This window comes from Amphibalanus amphitrite, unplaced genomic scaffold (genome assembly GCF_019059575.1).
Source record: "Amphibalanus amphitrite isolate SeventyFive unplaced genomic scaffold, NRLGWU_Aamphi_draft 000008F_arrow, whole genome shotgun sequence".
NCBI lineage: Eukaryota > Metazoa > Arthropoda > Thecostraca > Balanomorpha > Balanidae > Amphibalanus > Amphibalanus amphitrite.
The window spans coordinates 429,626-449,143 of NW_024881504.1; the positions used below are offsets into that span (position 1 = coordinate 429,626).

Genomic DNA, 19,518 nt, shown 5'->3' on the forward strand with positions numbered 1-19,518 from the left:
GTCCCATTCTGTCCATGCAACGCCCATAGGGCTTATGTTAACACGCGCACCGACGGAGGGGTGGATATCCGCCCCCTTGAGGTTTTTCGCGGATAGCGGGAAAACCGCGGCGCGTAGCGCCGCGAAATTTGGTACGACTATTTTTTATTAATTTTACACATGATGTGCAAGTTTGAACCTCCTAACTTTTAAGGTCAGGTTACCAGGTCACTTTGAATGACCCAACCTCAAGTCACTTTTTTGCAGCTTTTGTCACCGTGCCAGAGCTACAGCAGATGTCGGAAGCCTTTGAAAGTCGCAGGATGTTATTAGGTCATTAGTAGCTACAATTTCTTTATCTCGGAATTTTTATGTCGGTGACCTAAGGTCAGGTCAATTTCGCGACCTCCCCATTATAAGTCAATAGGGGAAAAATCAACTCCCTGTTTTTACCACTAAAACGGGTCAGAATGGTCCCATATACCATACATGAGTTCATATAGATCAATCTTCACTACCTTGAGGTCTGTTTTGCTGTTGGGCAGCTGTAAGGTCATGTGACGTCATCAAAGGTTACCAAAGGTTTTTTGCCAATAACTCCGTACAGGAACAAGATACTGCCGCGCGGATGGTCTCATTGTGTTCAGCTCGTCAAGACGCATCGAATGATATACATGATGACCTCGAGGTCACGTGACCTGAGGTCAACCTTTGACCTTGACCTTTCGAGGTCAACTTACATATTATTCGATGCGGATTGACGAGAGGATCACGATGATGCCCTTAGTTTGTTGCTATCTTGACTAATTCGAAAGTTATTCGAGAAAAACTCTCTCCATATCTAGCGCCGCCATTTTGACTTTTTCGACCTCTGTGACGTCATCGTTGACCTGACCTGAAAATGCCCTTTGTAAAAATTGTAGACCTTGTCCGTGCATATCCGATGCCGTTTACCGCTTGTCGCTATCTTGCTTCGTTTTTGAGATCTCAGGGGGGGGCGGTCATCCGCCCCCCCTCTCCGTCGGTGCGAAGTTGGCGCAGACCCCCGTCGGTGCGTGGGCACTGGCGGTCCCAGGGGGGGGGGGGGCACGGGGGCCATGGCCCCCCCTTTGGTGCTGAAAGGTGGGGCCATACTATCTTTTGGCCCCACCTTTCAGATCGAACCAAAGTCCTAGAAAAGCTTTTCGTATGTTTCATTTTCTTTCTTGCGCCATCAAAGGACGTAAATTTCACTCATGAGTGGGCTCAGTTTCGCATTCTGTCAATTTGGCGGTCAGCCTACTTGAGGCTCTCGTAGGCCCAGCAATGGCTGGCATGAGACCCTCTTCGGCAGTGGTGAGGTGCACCACCAGGCTTCTGGTTGTGCACCTCAGAAGCCCGGTGGTGACGCCGTATGCCGGCTTGGTTTCTTAAGGATTAGCGTGGGAACTCCGGGGCCTGCATAGAGTTTGCATGAGCTAGTATGTAATCTCAGAGGCATGTGTGTAATGTTTACACAGTGGCGGTCGCGGGGGGGGGCATCAGGGCCATGCCCCCCCCCAAAGGTCAATAAAGGGCCATCATATCATTCGCCCCCCCTCAAACAACCAATGGGCCCCCATATAGGTGTATGGGGCCCTGGCAACTATTCGATCGTCACGAGGCTAAAAAAACCCACGCCCAGCTATTAATATAGCTCCCACACCGGTCTTTGAGCGTCCTACACTGACCTCTGAGGGAACTTCAGTAACAGTCAAGCGCCAACGTTGACCGCTAAGAACCTACATCAACCTCTGAGACCCCACATCTGGCCTATGAGGGCCCCTAACCGGCCTCAGGGGTCCCAACCGGCGTCTGAGGGTCTCACACCGGTCTCTGGTGGCCTTATTTCTGTCTGTGGTGTCCCAAGACGAACCTTTAGGTGCCAATGAGGGCCCCGCACTGGCTGCTGAAGACCCGATGTCGGCCTCTAAGGGCCTGCATTGGCATCTGAGGAGGGCCCATCTTGGCCTTTGAGGGCCCTCTGCTGGCCTCTGGGGTCCAACGACGGCTTATGCCGGTCTTTTAGGGCCCCACGCTGACCTCTGAGGGCCCATGTTGGCCTGTAATGACCCACATTAGCCTCTGAGAGCCCAACTCGGTCACTGATTGTCTCAAACTACTGGCCTTTGTAGTTTGCAGGCCCTGTACTGGTCTCTGAGGGCCCTAAACTGGCCTCTACGTGAAAACATACATGGGTGGGTTTCTGAAGATCAGAGGGCTCACGCAGTCTCCGGCACAGCCTTACGTTGGTCCTGATCGAGATTACGTCCTGATGGTCCCGCGCAGATTCCATCATATTTCGACGTCGGGACCCCATGAGCCGGTGTGGGTCCTGGGGCTGGCAGAGACTGATGATTGATGAAGTCCTTAGGGCTCAGGGCCAGTCTTTTTAGCAGTAAGACTAGGCAGGTTGAGTGAGCCCCAATAGAGCCGTTGCGAAGCCCCGCAGGAGTCGCGCGCGGCCCTCAGATGCCAATTTTGAAAGCTCGGAACCTGTGGGGGGTCTCCAGAGGTCGGTGTACCTACTCTCGCCCGCCGCCACACAACTAGGTATGTTACCTAACTGGGTAAATGTCATAGTCTGAGAATGCTCTCTGGGTTTCACATGCTTGTTCAAAGCAAGAGGTATCTGTACTTTTCCGAATTGTTTTATAGTGGTAAGGTCATGAATCCGCGTGCCTGACCTTCCAGTATACCTATGCTACACCGATCCCACCGATCCGTCGTCATGGTGCAGTGGGCCGACCAGTGAAAGCACCGTGGGACGGGAAATGGAACTGGTGATTTTGCCTTAAATTGAGCTTAAAGATTTCACGCGAGAATCAGATGGATGAAGCATAAGTAATGCCAACTGCGCGGCACCTCGTGGACGTAAAAAATTAGCCGATCACCCCCCCCCCCCCTCCGGTGACGGATAAATGTTATGTCCCGCGAGTGTGACTTTGGCCCCCCCTTTTGCTAGCGGCTGCGACCGCCAGTGTGCGTGGGTTAAAATGCCGAAATCAAGGGGACACGGTTCCCCGGTGCCCCTCCCCCGTTCCGCCCCTTATGCCCTCCCCCCAGTTAATGCATGTTAGCCGAGGCCAGACACGCCAACATACAGGCATATGATGAAGCACAGACATCCAAACACATCAAGACGGGTAGGTACAGTCACCAGCACTTGCTACTAATCACCTCGTTTTTGTTCAGTAGTTTGAAGACCGATCAATTCTCAGACGCGCAAGATACGTCAAACGATCCGTTTGGTCCTCCGATTTTCGAATATCTAACTTGTTTTTGTATATTCGAAGCATTTTGGGATGGAGAGCCAAAAAACCTCTTTTCTGCCCTAAAGTGTGCCCCAAGAAGTCGTAGAACCTAGCCCCGCCTCTGTTCCACAGACCACTAGTGCCATCTCTTGTCAGCCGAACAAGCCGCAGAAGTAAATAATGTCACGTGACCTTTGCACACGCTACAATTACTACGCAGCTGTAGTGGGGGAAGCGGGGCGGAGGCGTGGAGGGGGACGCGATCGGTCGGCTGGGGTCAGGTCGCCGAGGTCAGAGGTCATCCGCCGGAGGGTGCTTGAGCGGTTGGGCCGTGTGGGCTGGGGCCTGCGCAGTGGAGAGCGCCTGGACCTGTCTGGAAACAAGCCCTACAGCGCTGTGACAGTCGAGAATATTGTGAGGAAAGAGAGAGAGAGGGAGAGGGAGAGAGAGAAAGAGAGGAGAGAGAGGGAGAGAGAGAGAGAAAGAGAGAGGGAGAGAGAGAAAGAGAGAGATAGAGCAAGAGAGAGAGAGAGAGAGAGCGAGAGCGAGAGAGATGGCGAGAGAGAGCGAGAGAGAGAGAGCAAGAGAGAGATGGCGAGAGAGAGAGAGAGAGATGGCGAGAGAGAGAGAGAGAGAGAGAGAGAGAGAGAGAGAGAGAGAGAGAGAGAGAGAGAGAGAGAGAGAGAGAGAGAGAGAGAGAGAGAGAGAGAGAGAGAGAGAGAGAGAGAGAGAGAGAGAGAGAGAGAGAGAGAGAGAGCTAAGAAAGACTGGAGGGAAGGGATAAGGACGGGAGGAGAGAAAAGAGAGACAGAAAAGGAAAACCAGAGAGGGTAAAATGAGATAGAGGGCAATGGGTCAATCAGTGAGAGGGAGCGAGAGAGGAAATATTTAGTTTTGTCAGCTTGTTTCACATGTAAAACGTAAATTTGCTTTTCATCATTACAGCTTCGGATTGGAAATTAAATCTTAGCATCCTTATGATAAACCCACGTTGACGGGATGCAGTAGCGGCGGAACACCTTCAAGTGGGGGGGGGGGGGGGGGGGCACTGCCGACTTTTGGTCCTATTATTTTCATGCAACGCTCATAGGGCTAATGTTGAAATGCAAAAATCAAAGGGGGCACAGGGTGCCCTTCCCGTTCCGCCGCCTATGACGGGATGGGGACGCTTTTATGGTCGTCGTTGGGAGCTCGGCACTAATGGGGTCTGGGGATGATGTTGAAGGTTTCGCAAATGTTTCATAAAAGAGATGCTATTTTTTGCACAACCTATTAAACATTTTTTTACGTTTGCTATGAAAATGTAAGGCCCAGTTCATTCAAGTTCGGGTCCACGACTCCACAGCTTATAACAGGAGCTAGATAGCATAACAATTAACCCGCGCCGTGTTGGTGGCATGAACTTTCCGTCGAGTACTGGGGGGGGGGGGGCGTTTCACGCCCCTCCGTCTAACTCGGCTCCTGGGCTACGTAGCGACACGCGGTAAGCGGCAATCGAAAGAACGTCAAAAATAAGGAGGAAAACACTCGGTCATTTTAAGGTCAGGGCAAAGGTCAGGTCACCAGGATTCTTCAGAGGTTAAATTTTGTCGATTTCAACGATTTTGAACACCCGACGGCTAACTCGGGAACCAATAGAGCTACAGCGCCGCAGAAAAGCGCATTCGATAGCTCTTTTAACGCTGTTTCGCCAACATGTCCTCAAATTTGACCTCAGATCAACGGTTTAGCCCCAGAGGGCACCGCTCTGATTGATCTCAAATTTGACCTCGGATCAACGGTGTTTTCACCGCTCTAGCACGTCTCTGTCAAAAGTAAAAAACTGCTGAAGACCTTTTATGTCCTAAAATGACCTCAGGGGCACACACAGGGGTCACAGGTGCGATTTTCCGATTCAGTGTGTCATGTTTACCTATGGACCGATGTTAGATTGGGTGTAGAACGAAATTCGTCCAAAAGAGGCGCATTTCAATTTTCTCCCATTGACTTATACCTAATGGAGAAGTCGCAAAATTGACGTGACCTTAGGTCACAGACATACAAAATCCGAGGTATCCATTTTATACACACTATTACCCTAAGCAATTACTGAGAGTTTTAAAGTCCGCTCAGTCGGTGTAGCTACAGCGAGCTTTCGAATTTTTTTCTGAGGTAAGGTCACTTGACGTTACGGTGACCTGACCGTCGCCGTTTTTTTTTTTTAATTTACATCTTTTTTTGCTGTTTATTTACATCTTTTTGATTTCGAATATTTTTCGTTATCTTTAAAACTGTAAGCGTGACAGCTCTTCCCGCTAAACCTTTTATTGGGTCAAAAATGACAGAACATGACATCCCTCTGACGTCATTTGTGACTAACCTTTCATACGAGCTCTGGAAAAATTTGGTCACAAGGTGTAAAAATGATGCCCGGAGGGGTCTTGAAAGTTTGGTGGCGACATTTGCTATACTTTAGGAGATATCGACTGCAAAGGAGAGAGGGGGCCATTTCGCGCCGCCCTCCCCCCCCCCTCAACGGGGCTTTCAGTTGCTGCTCTCACAGAACTATTGGTTATATTACAACGTAGTGGAATTGCAAGTGGCAATATAAGCTTCCTGCCAGCGCCGGACCAGAGTTTAAACATGCAGGCTGAATTTTAACATTTAACTTTTGGATTTTTTAAACCGTTGAGCTTTTTAGAAGTTGTATGAGCTGTTCAGCTCCTTTTGTGGTCCATCACAGCGGGCTTGTATGTCATTTGTCAACCAAAATCGAATTAAAAACTTTTTATTTGGTCTGGCTACCTCGCCAACTTCTTAACTGGATCGTTTAGTAGCTTTTGATTGGGCACTGCCCACGTTGTCTGTCTAGCTTTTCGTGTCATAGACAGGGTTGTATACCAATCAAGTCGATTGAATTGATTGATTTGATTCAACGCGTATTTTGAGTTGATTGGATTGAGTCGATTGACTTTTCGAGATGACTGGTTGACTGACTCGTTTGACTTTAGCGACTGGTTGACTGATTTGATTCCCGAAAATTAGAGTGACTCGTATGATTGAGTCGATTGAATGGAAAGTTTAAATAAGTTTTAGTCGACGAAAAATAATGACACCAATTGATGACATCAAAGATCACAAAACTACACTGAAAACTGCTTGTCATCACAACTGCAATATGGGGTAGATGGCCAAATAAAGAACAGGGCCTAAAAATGAACAGCCAACTTTGACTTTCAACTGCAATAACTGCTCCAATCCTGTGATAGAACCCGGCGATGCACCTACCTACCTTTCTGCACTCAGCAGGAAACTTTTTTTTAATCCAGATGATAAAGTGCAAGGCCCTATATACTAATAAAGTGTGATTAATTAATAATTCACATCTCCACATCTCCTCAGAAACAACCCACTGAACTCTATAAATATCTGAGGGCTGTTCACGGGCCCTGTGTGCGGTCGGACCGCACACAGCCTCCAAGCTCCGGCCACTGCGTCCCTACGTCAGCCTTCCGTCACCGCACACAGCGATCGCTGTGGCCGGTCGGGACTGGCCACAGCGGAGCGTCCACCGCACGCAGCCGTGACGTCAGAGAGCCTACCCATCCCCTACCCCCACGCCTGCTGGACGCACCGCACACAGCGCACGCAGCAGTGTGCGGTGCCCGTGAACACCCCTCTGAAACCCCTACAAAAACAACTGAAACAAAAGCGTCGTTTTCGTCTCGCTAATTCGTTTACGTAAATTAATAGCCAATTTGCTGCATTGTTTAATTTGCAGCAGAACGTTTGTTGATCCTTTTCTCCTGAGAGCCTAAGCATAACATATTTAATATATTTCATTTTCCTTAAAATATTTTACCGAATATTATTAAGTGGTTTTATTTCAAATGAAATAATAATTAAAACGAAGTTGGTGTTGTACAACCGATTTATTTTATGATGATCTACCATACTACATGATAATCAATGACGTCATCTTACCAAAAAATCAAAAGACGTAGAATAAGGATTTATAAAAGCTTAGCATACTTATCGGCAAAACGTTTTCTTTGTTTTTTCGCAGTCGCACCATAAAATGTTGAGCCAAGCTGCTGCGCGCCCTAACTCTTCAACAACAACAACCATAAAATGTTTTGAATTCTTCACATATAACCTATCTACCTTCGTTGGTACTGTTGGTAGCCAGTGACACATCTAGGCAGGTAAGTAGGTACTTACCTACCTGCTTTCCTGCTGTCTTCATAAAGCATACCTAATGAAGTTGTCAAATTTGTAGCACATTTTCAACACTTTCATATGGTGTTAGTGTGGCATGAAACCTAGCTAGGTTCATTATGTTCAGGGTTAGAGATGCCACAAATTTGCAATTTCATTACCCGCCCCGCCCCGCAGCTACCCCTTGCCCAACCACAACTACCCGCAAGCTGATTTTGGCTGAGCCGAACCCACCAAAAACCCGCAATTTCAAAAACCTGCTTTTGCAAGAAAAAAATACAGCTGGGTCAATGCTAGAGCTATATAAACCTTACTTGCTTCATTGCTGTGCAGAAAAAGACAGCCAATCAAATAGTAAGGACTTGAAATTGCTATGCTAAGTCCTCAGGAAGTGCACACTGTAGTGGAAAATGAATAATGCATCAATACATTTGAAATTCCTTTCTGAAAAGAGTTCAGTAAAATCTTTCTCTCACCTTACCCTTCAGCATTGGCTGAGGATCAAAATTTCACTCTGGCTCCCTCTCAATGTTAGGCTTCTGGAATGATATTGCTATCAAAATGAATGTTGATATAAAAAGATATGCGATTTCCAGTTAAAAATAAATAGTGACACGGTGAATAATGAGCATCCGGTCGATCTACACATAAAACAAATCATGCAAAATCCGAGCAAAAACCAACTAACCACCAATGAACTACGCATTTCTGAAAACATGCGTCAGAAGCGTCACCAACAGCTGATTGCAAGGAATGTTACAGCGACTAAATTATTGCAGCCGTAGTTAGTGCGAACTTGTTGCGAAAACACCGTTGTACAATGCATATTCATGTGCCATTCTGATAAAATTATTTTACACAACAGCTAAAGTTTTACAATTCAGAGATTAATCACCGGTTAAGAAATAAAGAGACAGCAAATACTAAATTAAATGTAATAATTTTATAGATGGTCTTGGTAATGCTCTCCGCCTGGTCCTCTCTCGGCATACAAATAATAAGGACGTAAAAAGACAAAAGAAATAAATGCGACCAGCTACGTGGTTTTGTAACATGTATAACTGCTGTTTTGAGGCATTCAAAAACCAAGACAGAAAAATTGATTGTAAAATTATTATTGCGTCATCAATGACAGCTTTCCTTCGCCTCAGAGACCAAAATTGACGCAGTCAAATACCAATCCTTGTCATAATGTCGGAAGTGCGCCAGTATTGTATTGCGCTGTGTTTGGGCCGCATGCCAGTCAATATTTTGATTTTTTGTAACAGTAAGGGTAATTGGTGTGCTATTTTCGTTATATAGGGTGGGACAGAACATAGAGTAGGATAGGTAATCAATAAATTTGCATCAAATTTTGTTTAGCTGATAGGTCTTTTTTATGCCGACCAGACGCAAATAAAGTAACATGTGGTATTTGCTCTGATTTTCAACATCTCATTTAAGTCTGGGTTCTTCCATAATGTATATCTAGTGCACACTGCACATGGACTTCAGTTCAGCTTCCTATAAGTTTGCTTTCATGTTCTTTTATGTTTTATGGAATGCTTTCATCAGCATTTATTTATGCTTTGTAGTTTGTTGCTTGTACCCTGGTTTGGTCATTGCTAGACTGTGGATGCTATTGCTGGTTGTTTTCAGTTTTGCATTTAAAATGTGCTGCCATGATATATTTTATATTTGGTTCTGTTTTAAAAGTTGTTTCGATCAATATTGTATTGTTAACCTGAGCAAATGCACTTGGCATTGTGTTTTGCATCTAAAAAAAAAAAAATTAAAGGTTCTTAAGTCTGACCGCCAAATACCCGCCACACGACAAGTTTTGCTTCTCGAACCCGCCAAAAACCCTGCGGGTTTTGAAAACCCGCAGAAAGCGGGTTCGCGGGCTCAAAAGTGGCATCTCTATTCAGGGTTCAATTCAGAAGAGCTCCGCATAACTCACATAAGAGACAGACGGGGGCTTTACATGGGGTAGATGGCCTATTGACCTAGCTGGAATATGGCCAAAATTAAATTGACAACTTTTAGGTGAAAGGTGGTGATTTGGGTTAAGGGGTGTTTGTTGAAGTCAACTACTGGGTTATTTTGCACCCATTAAATGAAACTTCTGCTCCAATTCTACCCATTGAACCTCAATATCATGATCCACCTGTCCATCACTATGTATCCTTCCTTATTACATTGAAACTTTGAATGGCATGGCAATTTATAATTTTAAATGACAATATTTTTATGTTTCTTCTGTAGGTAGGTAGGTAGGTAGGTAGGTAGGTAGGTACACCAGACTGCCATGGACACTTTTCCAAGTTGGTGGGGCAAAAAACCTAATGTATATCTTGGTTTGAGTCGTTTGATTGAGTTGATTGATTCCTTTCATTGTCGCGTTTGAGTCGATTGAATCAATTCCCGAAAACTGCTCTGACTTGATTGATTTGATTGGTTTCCCAAATTTGTCGTGATTGAATTGATTGCTATTGATTGAGTCGTATACAACCCTGGTCATAGACACTGTCTATGACACGAGAAGAGGCTGCTTACATCGTTTGTCGCGGTTGGATAATACCAATCCACGTCCCAGTGGCTGCTCGATCGCACTTTCCCTGGCCCACCTCTCCCACCAGGCTAGACTTTGCCCGGCACAGCCGTCGCCTCAGTGCCTCGGGCGGTGACCCGTTCAAAGGGGCTCACAATTCGTATGGTGCCGTGGCTCTCAAACCAATACAGGACAGTGAAACGCAAAGGCTCGCTTTCCATATAAGGCGAACGGCTGATTCTGGCGCCGGGGCTTCATTCATGCTAAGGCGCCCAATCACAGCGCCGCATTTCAGTTAGTGTCGGGTGCAAAAGCTACTATGCTCCGCCCCTCCATCACGTGACCCTGCCCTCACGTGGCCTCAGTCACGTGGTGTTTCCACTTCTTGGCGCATGGCGGCGCTAGTCTCGCAGGGGCGGTGGTAGCTTGCTCCCCCGCCGTCCGGGGGTGATGGGTAGCAACTGCTGGTGACTGTACCTAGCGCAAAGAGAAGACACACAAAGACTCACAGAATCACATACACACCGTTACATAAACACCTATGGTCTGACAATAGACACAGACGGACAAAACACACTCAACAACAGACACAGGGACACACAGATCCCCCCCCCCCCCACACACACACACAGGTCGGCCCGGCTCACCTGATATTCGCCGCCTCCGCCGTGGTCGGCTCCGGTGGACAGAGCTCAGTACCGTCCACACACTGTTGGACCGCCCGCTCTGTCCACTGACCCGGCCGGTGGACGCAGTGCAGCTCGTGCCCCTCCCGCTCCTCCGTCGGCCTTTGTTCCCGTCTGGAACTGCGTCGAATATCAACACCGCGAGTCGGTGTGTTGGCAGAATCGATCGTGTTCAGTGAGTCGGCGGCGCGGTGTCCTGGCCTGATGACGTCAGTGGGGTGTCACCAGGGTTTTAGGGACAACACGGGCCGCCGGTCGATGTGCAGTTCCCCCCTCCCCACCCCTCCCCTTCCCTTCCCCAATCCCCGGGACAACTCATGCAACTCGGCAAAACAAAACATAGTGACGAGCAGGCATGTGCAGGGATGGAAGAGGCGTGTCTATGATCTCAGTGGATATCTCGACAAAATGGAGGGTTCAGACCTACATCTCATCCCTCGCCCGGTCAGGGGTTGGGGAGGGGGAGATTGATCAACCCTCGCCCGCACATGGGAGGGGGGTGGTAACCACCTTCCCCCCCCCCCCCGGTAGTCTTTCTGCTCTGCACTCAACATTGTTAGAGCTAGAAGTCTGATTTTTCGCATAGCTGCTCCTCTATCCTTTCTTGAAGTTTCTGTGGTTTTTGGCTCGGAGATATGGCCTTGTTTTTCAGGTCATGTCATGACCCAAATGACCAATTCTCAACATCTTGCGTTGGCTATGGGCCTTGTGAGCTTTTGACACCTTGCTTTCGGCCTTTTTTTGCCAGTCTTACCTCCCACCTATCATGGATGATGGAACATGTTGTTCGACGATGTACAGATGTCAAGGTCAGGGTCAAGGTCAGCCTAGGCCATCTAAAATAATTGCGTTTTAGGCAGGCTGAATTCACTTTTCGTGAAGTTTTTTGACTGCATTTTTGGTAAAAGCTTCTCAGATCATGATTTCATGTAATATGGACACATAAACAATCGGTGCACATATCAGTATACACACAGACACACACAGACATACAAACACATATCATTGACCTTGACCTAACTTGACCTGAAATGACCTCAGCAGCAAAAATATGGTCGGGTAGTGTGACAAAGAGGTTCTAGCTGGATTAGCACCAGAAAACGGCATCGTCATCGGTATATGATTAGCAGCGCACTTGATATCCAACGGTGACCCAACGGTGACCAGCGGTGACAACGATGACGAGGGTTAACCCGCGACCGCCTGGGGGGGGGGGGTCGGATCCGACCCCCCCCCCCCCTCCGTTTTTCTTGAATACCTCAAGAACCGCTTACGCTATCAACTTGAAACTTGGCATACCTTCTCCCCTATCAGTTTGACGTCTCCTGTGTAATTTTTAAGATTTTAAAAAAAATTAGGTATATCGATTTTAGTGATGTAACTACATGACGTTTTTAGTCAAAAAGTGGTAAATGTTTAAAAAATCGCCAAAAATCAGGTTTTAAAGCAAATTGCAAATTAAGGAAATGAATAGACGCAGCTCAACGAGTTCTTTACAATGGCCATCTCGGATTTTCCATAAAGTGCGTTTTTCACCCCTCAAAATTCAAAAAACTATTTTTTTGGAAAACAGCTATTAAAATCCAAAATTTTGGGAATTTCAAAAAAAAGGAATATATGTTATAGAGCTCTAGTAGAACATTAGATGTCGCAAATTTCAACTTTCTATCTTGATTGTTTTACCCCCAAATTGTAATAATAGCTCCAACACGCATAGGGCATGGTGACGTCATAAGCATTTTCGTGAATTAGAAGCATTTCTGAAAATCGCATGTGAAAACAAATGGCACCACTAGATTCCTGGGACAAAGCTGGTCTAGAAAAGTGCATTTTTATGTCAAAAATAAAAAGTTGAAAAATTGACCCTTTTTCTCAGCCCTCGTTTAGTTATGTGTGGTAAAAACAATTCTTTATGCTTTCAATGCACACTTATCTCCAGCACAGTGACTTGGGGTCACACATAACCATTACCATCGGATTCGGCGTGAAAAATAAGCCATAAAACATGTGTCGCACGCCCATGTAGCAGACAGTGAAAACCGTGACCTTTCGTGACCTGACCTGACCTTGACCCGTACTTAGTATGACCCCAATACGCACATGGTACCTTCACTAGGTCTTTGAGGTCATTTTTGGTGAGTTTCGAGCAGCAGCTAACGATTCCGCTGTCCGTAAGCCTAATCATGCAAAACCCCAGAATTTGACATTTGACCTGACCTTGACCCGAAAGTTGACCTCAATCTTAAAATCTTAACCCTCGCCGGACCTATTGGTTTTCTACATACGCGCCGGCCGAGGTGGGGGGGGGGCGGGTACGACCCCCCCTCGCCGTTTCGCCCCTGGTGGAGCTAGCGCGTCGCGGAAAAAACGAGCGTGTGCGCCGTTACGAGACGCAGAGATTGGTACCCGATTTTAAGGTCCTAGGTCAACCGGTGACCTCTGAGGTCAGGTCAAGTGCCCCAAGGTACGGTTCAGTTTTTTGGTGAATAACTTCGCAAAAAACGGCCGCAGAGCGCCGATTTTGGCAGCATCGTGTTCACCTCGCTCAGGCGCGTCGAATGATATACTTTTTGTCCGGGTCAGGTCAACTTGGGGTGTTGACCTCAGGTCAAGGTCAGGTCAGCACCGCCAGGTCACGAAGTTGGTCGAAAGAGGTCATGTCGCATATCATTCGATTCGGCAGGCCTTCCTGAGTCCATTGGTGCCTTCCCCGACTCGCTAGCTCAATTTGATCAAGAGTTATTGACGAAAAACTAATTTGACCTTGATGACGTCATAAATGACGTCACGCAAGGTCAACATTGCAAAAGTGACGCATCTAACCTTGCAAGGAGTGCATAAAATCACGATTCTGTGTGCTTGAGATAGTTGGAGATCGTTCCCGGCGCCAGAATAGCAGTTTTCATTTTTCCCCATTGACTTATAATGGTGAGGTCACGAAAATGACCTGACCTCATATGACCTTTAGGAAAAATCCGAGATATACAAGTTGTGGGACTCATAATGGATACTAGATCCTGCAAGTTTCATTTCCCTGTGACATCTCCTCTGGCAGTGAGGGCGTTGCGAAGTTGCGACATCTGAAGACCGTGCAGAGGTTCACTTATGACGTCATAGGTCAGTGACCTGACCTGACCCAAAAATGCGGTTGGTGCCAAAAGATGCGGCTTGGATCAAAGGTCAGGTATGCCAAGTTTCAGCTCTCTATCGCCAGCGTGTTCGGAGCTATCGCGAAAAAACCCTATGGGGGGGGGCACCCGCCCCCCCCCCTCGGCCGGCGAGGGTTAAGAGTGCTTTGGGAAGGTCTCGTAGATACCTTTCGAACGCCGCCTCGCGGGGCTCGATGCGACCATTGGTTCTCGAGATAACAGGGGGGGGGGGGGTCGGATCCGACCCCTTCCCCCGGCTGTCGTGGGTACGGAATTAGCCCAGGCGGTGCAGGGTTAAGCGGGAGGTGGGGGGAATGAAAAGCTTTTATACATAAATAAGTAAAAGTCTATTCTTGAATGAAATGGAAACGGTTAACCCGCGCCCTGCTGGGGGGGGGGGGGTTAACACCCCCTCCACCTGTGGTTTTTGGCACACTTTATCATGCATCAATTCTACACATGTTGTAAAAATTTCAGACCAAGGTCATTCAAGGTCAGGTCACCAGGTCACTTGATGTGACCCCACCTCATAAAAAGTTTCAATGTCTGCCATAGCTACACCGAGTGACCAATCGCTTTGAAACTTTCAGCGATTGCTAAGAACTATAGTATGTACAAAATGTATTTCTCAGAATTTTGATATCGATGACCTAAGGTTAGGTCAATTTTGCGACCTCCCCATTATAAGTGAATGGGAGAATATTGAAAGGCGCTTTTTTGGACGAAAGCCATTATAAACACTCCCAAACACTGAATAACAAGTAACTAAGACACACTGAAGATGACAATAGTATCCGTGACCCCTGTTTATGCCCTTGAGGTCATTTCAGGTCACGGATGGTATCTAACAGTTTTTCACGAAAAACTTTTGATAGAGGCGTGCTTAAGCGATGAAAACGTCTTAGATGTGTTCAGCTCGACGATACGGATCGACTGATATGCAACATGACCCTTTCCGGTCAGGTCATGACTTGACCTGAGGTCAAATTTTCAAGTTTACCTTTCAAGGTCAAGTTACAGTTCATTCGATGCGTCCTGACGAGAGGAACACGATGCCGGTAAAAGTATGTAAGCTCATGCAAGGCTTGGGTCAAAAGTTATTGCAGAAAAACTGTTTTCGAAAAAATCGGCTATTTTGGCAGTATTTGCCCCCTGCAGGCAAAACCGTTGAAGATAGGTCAAGTCTGAGAGAACTATCCAGAAAGGGCGTTAATAGGGCTATCGAATGCGCTTTTCCGCGGCTCTGCAGCTCTATTGGTTCCCGATTTATGCGTTGGCTTCTTGGAAATTGTCGACATTCGACCTGGAAATCGGCGAAATTTTGCCTTCAGTGACCTCTGGTGACCTGACCTTTGACCTGACCAAAAAGTGACCGAGTGATTTCGTCATTATTTTTGGCGCTCTTTCGAACACCGCCTTCTGCGTATCGCTACGTGGCCCAGGAGCCGAGTTAGAAGGGGGGGGGGTGTTCAAACACCCCCCCCCCCCTCAGCAGGGCGTGGAAATCCAGGACCCCCAGCCGGGAGCGGGTTAAAATGCACAAAATACGGGGGTCACAAATGCGGTTCACTGAATCGTTCTCGTAGGGCCACGTGGGCCGCGTCGTACGTAAGGCCACGTCGGCCACGTCGTGCACCGGGCCGTCGCGCACCGGTGGAGTCCCGTCGAAGACTGTCGGGCCCCCGTCCCGTCTCAGCCCTCGTGGTAGCACAACACGTGGGCCTGAGAACCAGGACAGGGGCCAGATGACACATATGTGCCCGGCGCGGCGCGGCGGACCGACCGCCGCGCTCCGAGCGCCGGCCGTCTTTGCGAAAATACCTAAAAATACCAACGTATTTACATGCTAACACCAAGGTTTACCAATGTTGTACAGGAGGGACATTTTTATTGGTCCACTTAGTACCTACCCTTTAAATATGGTGTTTCTAGATGCCATATATGTCAATCGCCAGGGGGTCATACACCCGCCTCCTGGCCGCTCGCGTTAGGAAAAACGCAATCTGACACACCTACAGCGTTATGTCGGACTTACAGCGAAGTGATACTGTGTATTGCTGGGACCGTGACATTTTACACCCAAGCATGTCATCTTGCATATCAAAACGATGTATTTCAAAAGGAACAAAAAGTAGCTGTTCAAACTACCTATATATCAATGGGGAACGTACCGGCTGGGGACGTACCGGCTGGGGACGTACCGGCTGGGGACGTCTGGGGACGGCTGGGGACGTACCGGCTGGGGACGTACCGGCTGGGGACGGCTGGGGACGTACCGGCTGGGGACGGCTGGGGTCGTCAGATTTCCCGGGCGTCTCGGAGACCATCTCGTCCACGACATGTCATCACGGACCCACCCCGTGCCGTGCTGCCACCACACCACCGAACGCCACTGACCAGCCCTAAAGTGTCGGCGGGTGTGCCTCTTTTCTACGGCCATTTTCCAGCCGCCGGCCAGAGCCAGTCGCGGGAGGCGCTGCTGATTGGTCCGTGCGTGGTGCGCGTGCCGCAGAGGCGTCTGCTGGTTGGTCTGTGCGTGGCGCGCGAGCCGCAGAGGCGTCTGCTGGTTGGTCCGTGCGTGGAGCGCGTGCCGCAGAGGCGTCTGCTGGTTGGCTTCGGCTGCGCCGTCTTCTGGCCGCCTTCGCCCCCCCCCCCTCACCGCCCCTCCCCCCTCACCGCCCCCTCCGGCCGAGACGGGTCGGTCTGGCGAGAGGTTCGGAGCGGTGTGTCCATGTGGAGTGAATGCACTGCTAGCCACTGCAGCTGTTTGGTGCCCGGCTGCCGGAATAGAGTGTCGGAGCGGCGGCAGAGGAGTGACGGCAGCTGTTTGTGGTGGATTCTGCCGCAGCTGACCACCGGCACAATAAGACTGCAGCGGCACCAGCCACGGGGAGGGGGCTGCAGCTGGGAGTGTCACCGGACCGCTCTCCGTGCCGGCAGCTGACACTGACCGGGGGCCGGTCTGACACTGTCAGGGGCTGCAGTGTCAGTGTGTCAGTTCAGCTGACAGTCGGAGCACCAGCAGCTGGACACAGCTGACACTGTATATATATAGACCACTGTCACTCCGACACTGACACGGACTGGGACGGCACGACGGTGTGACGTCACACTGGCCTCCAACACGGCCTCCAACAGCTGCACCCGGCTGTGGGCACGGACACACCGGCTGCAGCCAGTAACGCTCGCCGCTGTGCTGGAGCCGCCCGCTGGCCACAGCAGCGACGGGTGCTGACAATCGTCCCGCACGGCAACGGAAAGGCCACACGACGGCAACGGCGGTGACTGCTGTGGTGGGTTTTTCCGATACATACGGGATTGGTTGTGAGCTCGGTATTATTTTGTGTGTATTTGACGAAAGGTGACCGGTTGATTTTGTGAGTGCGTTGATGGACAGGCGAGGGTGATTAGTTGATTTTGTGAGTGCGTTGATGGACAGTCGAGGGCACGTGGTTGACAGCGAGACAAGCCGGCTGCTGGATGTGCTGTGACAGTGTGTCGGTGCTTGTTGTCGGTGTCTGGTGGTGCAGCTGGCGGCGGCCCGCTGCCATACGGGAGCGGTCGGTCGGCAGGCCGCTCGGCGGCTCGTCCAGCCGGTAGTTGGTGTCAGATCTCTGAGGCCGGTGGGTCAGAGCCGGTGAGCCCGGTCAGGGCACGGCCGGAGCACGGCCACGGCCCCGGCGGCGGCACGGCGTGCTTGTCAGTGGGCCGGCCGTGACCTGGCGGTGACCGGTCGGTCTGTCTGCCGACCGGCCACCGGTCGAGCCCCGACCGACCACTGGGACGGCACCGGTGGATGATCAGGGGGGCGGGCGGGACATTTGAGACCATTGAGTTATGGAAGACCATCGTTATTCGTTCGTGACTGCTGATTACATAGTTCAGAGCGTATGATGTGTATGTTTCTCGATAAACAGGGGCAGGTGTGTTGTATGTGAGTGAGTGGTCAGTACGGGGAGGCCGGCTGGCCGGCGGCCGATGGCACGCCGCCGCCGGCCCGACCTGACCAGTGTAGCGTACTGGGAGCAGCGAGGTCTGAGGCTGTCACCTCGGCGCCGCGGGCAGCGTCGGCCGGCCGCCGCCTGCCCTGTCCTCTCCGGTGTGGACGGAGACGAACATCGGACATAGGAGCGTCCCCGGCGGCCGTTTGTCCCAGTTGTGGGACCATGCCGGCGCGTCGTAAATTCTTCTGGGGCATCGGACATGTGCTCCTGGACATTGTCAACGCCAGCCTAACTACAGCACATATACCCGGTGCCTGGAAGCATGCGCTCATGACTCCGATCCCCAAGGGCAAGGGACCGTCTGACCCAGCCAACACGCGTCCGATCTCCATCTTACCAGGAATGATGAAGGTCGTCGAGCGTGTGGTCCAGCTCCAGCTTGTTCAACATCTGGAAACCAGCGGCCTGCTCTCCAACACACAGCACGGCTACAGGAAGGGACACAGTACTGAGACCGCGCTCAGTGTGATTACCGAACATGTTCTAGGTGCGATGGACTCCGGCCAGATATCCATACTGGTACTGTTAGATCTGTCGAAGTGTTTCGATGTGGTGCCGCACCAGATTCTGCTGGATAAGCTGGCGCTGTACGGCGTGGACACGGCGTGGTTCGCCGACTATTTACGTGGCCACACCCAGCAGGTCCAGATCGTCGGTAGCAGCGGTGTGCCTGTGCGCTCTGCGGCGAAGCCGAACTCGATCGGCGTCTTTCAGGGCGGCTCACTCAGCTGCATCCTGTACACGGTGTTTACGAACGAGCTGAGTCTGTTTGTGCCGGACGGAGTCCGAGTGGTGCAGTTTGCGGACGATACACAACTGCTCGTCAGCGGCCAGAAAAGCGACCTGCCGCGCATAACCGCTCTCATGGAAGCGCACTCGAGTGTGTATACACGTGGTTTTGCTCTCACGGCATGAAGCTGAGCGCAGCCAAAACACAGGCACTGGTAATGGGGACCCCTGGAATGCTGAGGGGCTTACCGCCGGTCGCGATGAACTTCTTGGGTACCGTCGTGCCAGATTCCAGGGTGGTACGAAATTTAGGAGTGATCATGGACTGCCATTTAAATTTCCAGCCACATGTCGACCATGTTACAGCGAAGTGTACGGGCATTCTCGTAGGTTTAATGCACGCCAAACACAACATACCAAAAAACACTCTTGTAACCATCGTGCAAGGCCTTGTCACGTCTGTTGTCAGATATTGCATCTCAGTGTATACCTGTACATACGTTTTAATAATATGACGTGTGACGACGAAAAACCATGATTTAATGGATTTGTTACGAAATACATTCTGATTCTGATTCTGATTCGGACGGCACGGAGGGGAGTCGGGTCGTAGCCATGTGACTGCACGGTGGTGTGTAAGGTCGATCGACGAATGCAAGGTGCATTGGAGAAGACAGTCCAGTTGACCACGTGACCTCGAGCGACCCTGCACAGCGGACTGGGGAGGGGAGAAGGACAGGGTTGGGGGCTCAGTGGCCGCCGCAGAAACGGACACTCACATAAAGGGTAGGGACAGTCGGCAGAGACAGTTCCACCGGTCCCACTCATGGGGTAGGGACAGTCGGCAGAGACAGTCCCACTGGTCCCACTCCTGGGGTAGGGACAGTCGGCAGAGACAGTCCCACCGGTCCCACTCATGGGGTAGGGACAGTCGGCAGAGACAGTCCCACCGGTCCCACTCATGGGGTGGGG

The 19,518-nt window shown here is 50.0% G+C and overlaps 1 protein-coding gene across 1 annotated transcript in view; it reads right to left on the reverse strand.

Moving 5' to 3' along the window:
• The window catches only part of LOC122379497, a 29,550-nt gene extending 18,790 nt beyond the window's left edge, over positions 1 to 10,760 (reverse strand). Inside the window, exon 1 of the mRNA XM_043361764.1 lies at positions 10,626 to 10,760. The gene's annotated coding sequence lies outside the window, so the exon portion shown is untranslated. The remainder of the gene's footprint in view (positions 1 to 10,625) is intronic.
• Positions 10,761 to 19,518: the final 8,758 nt, after the last annotated feature.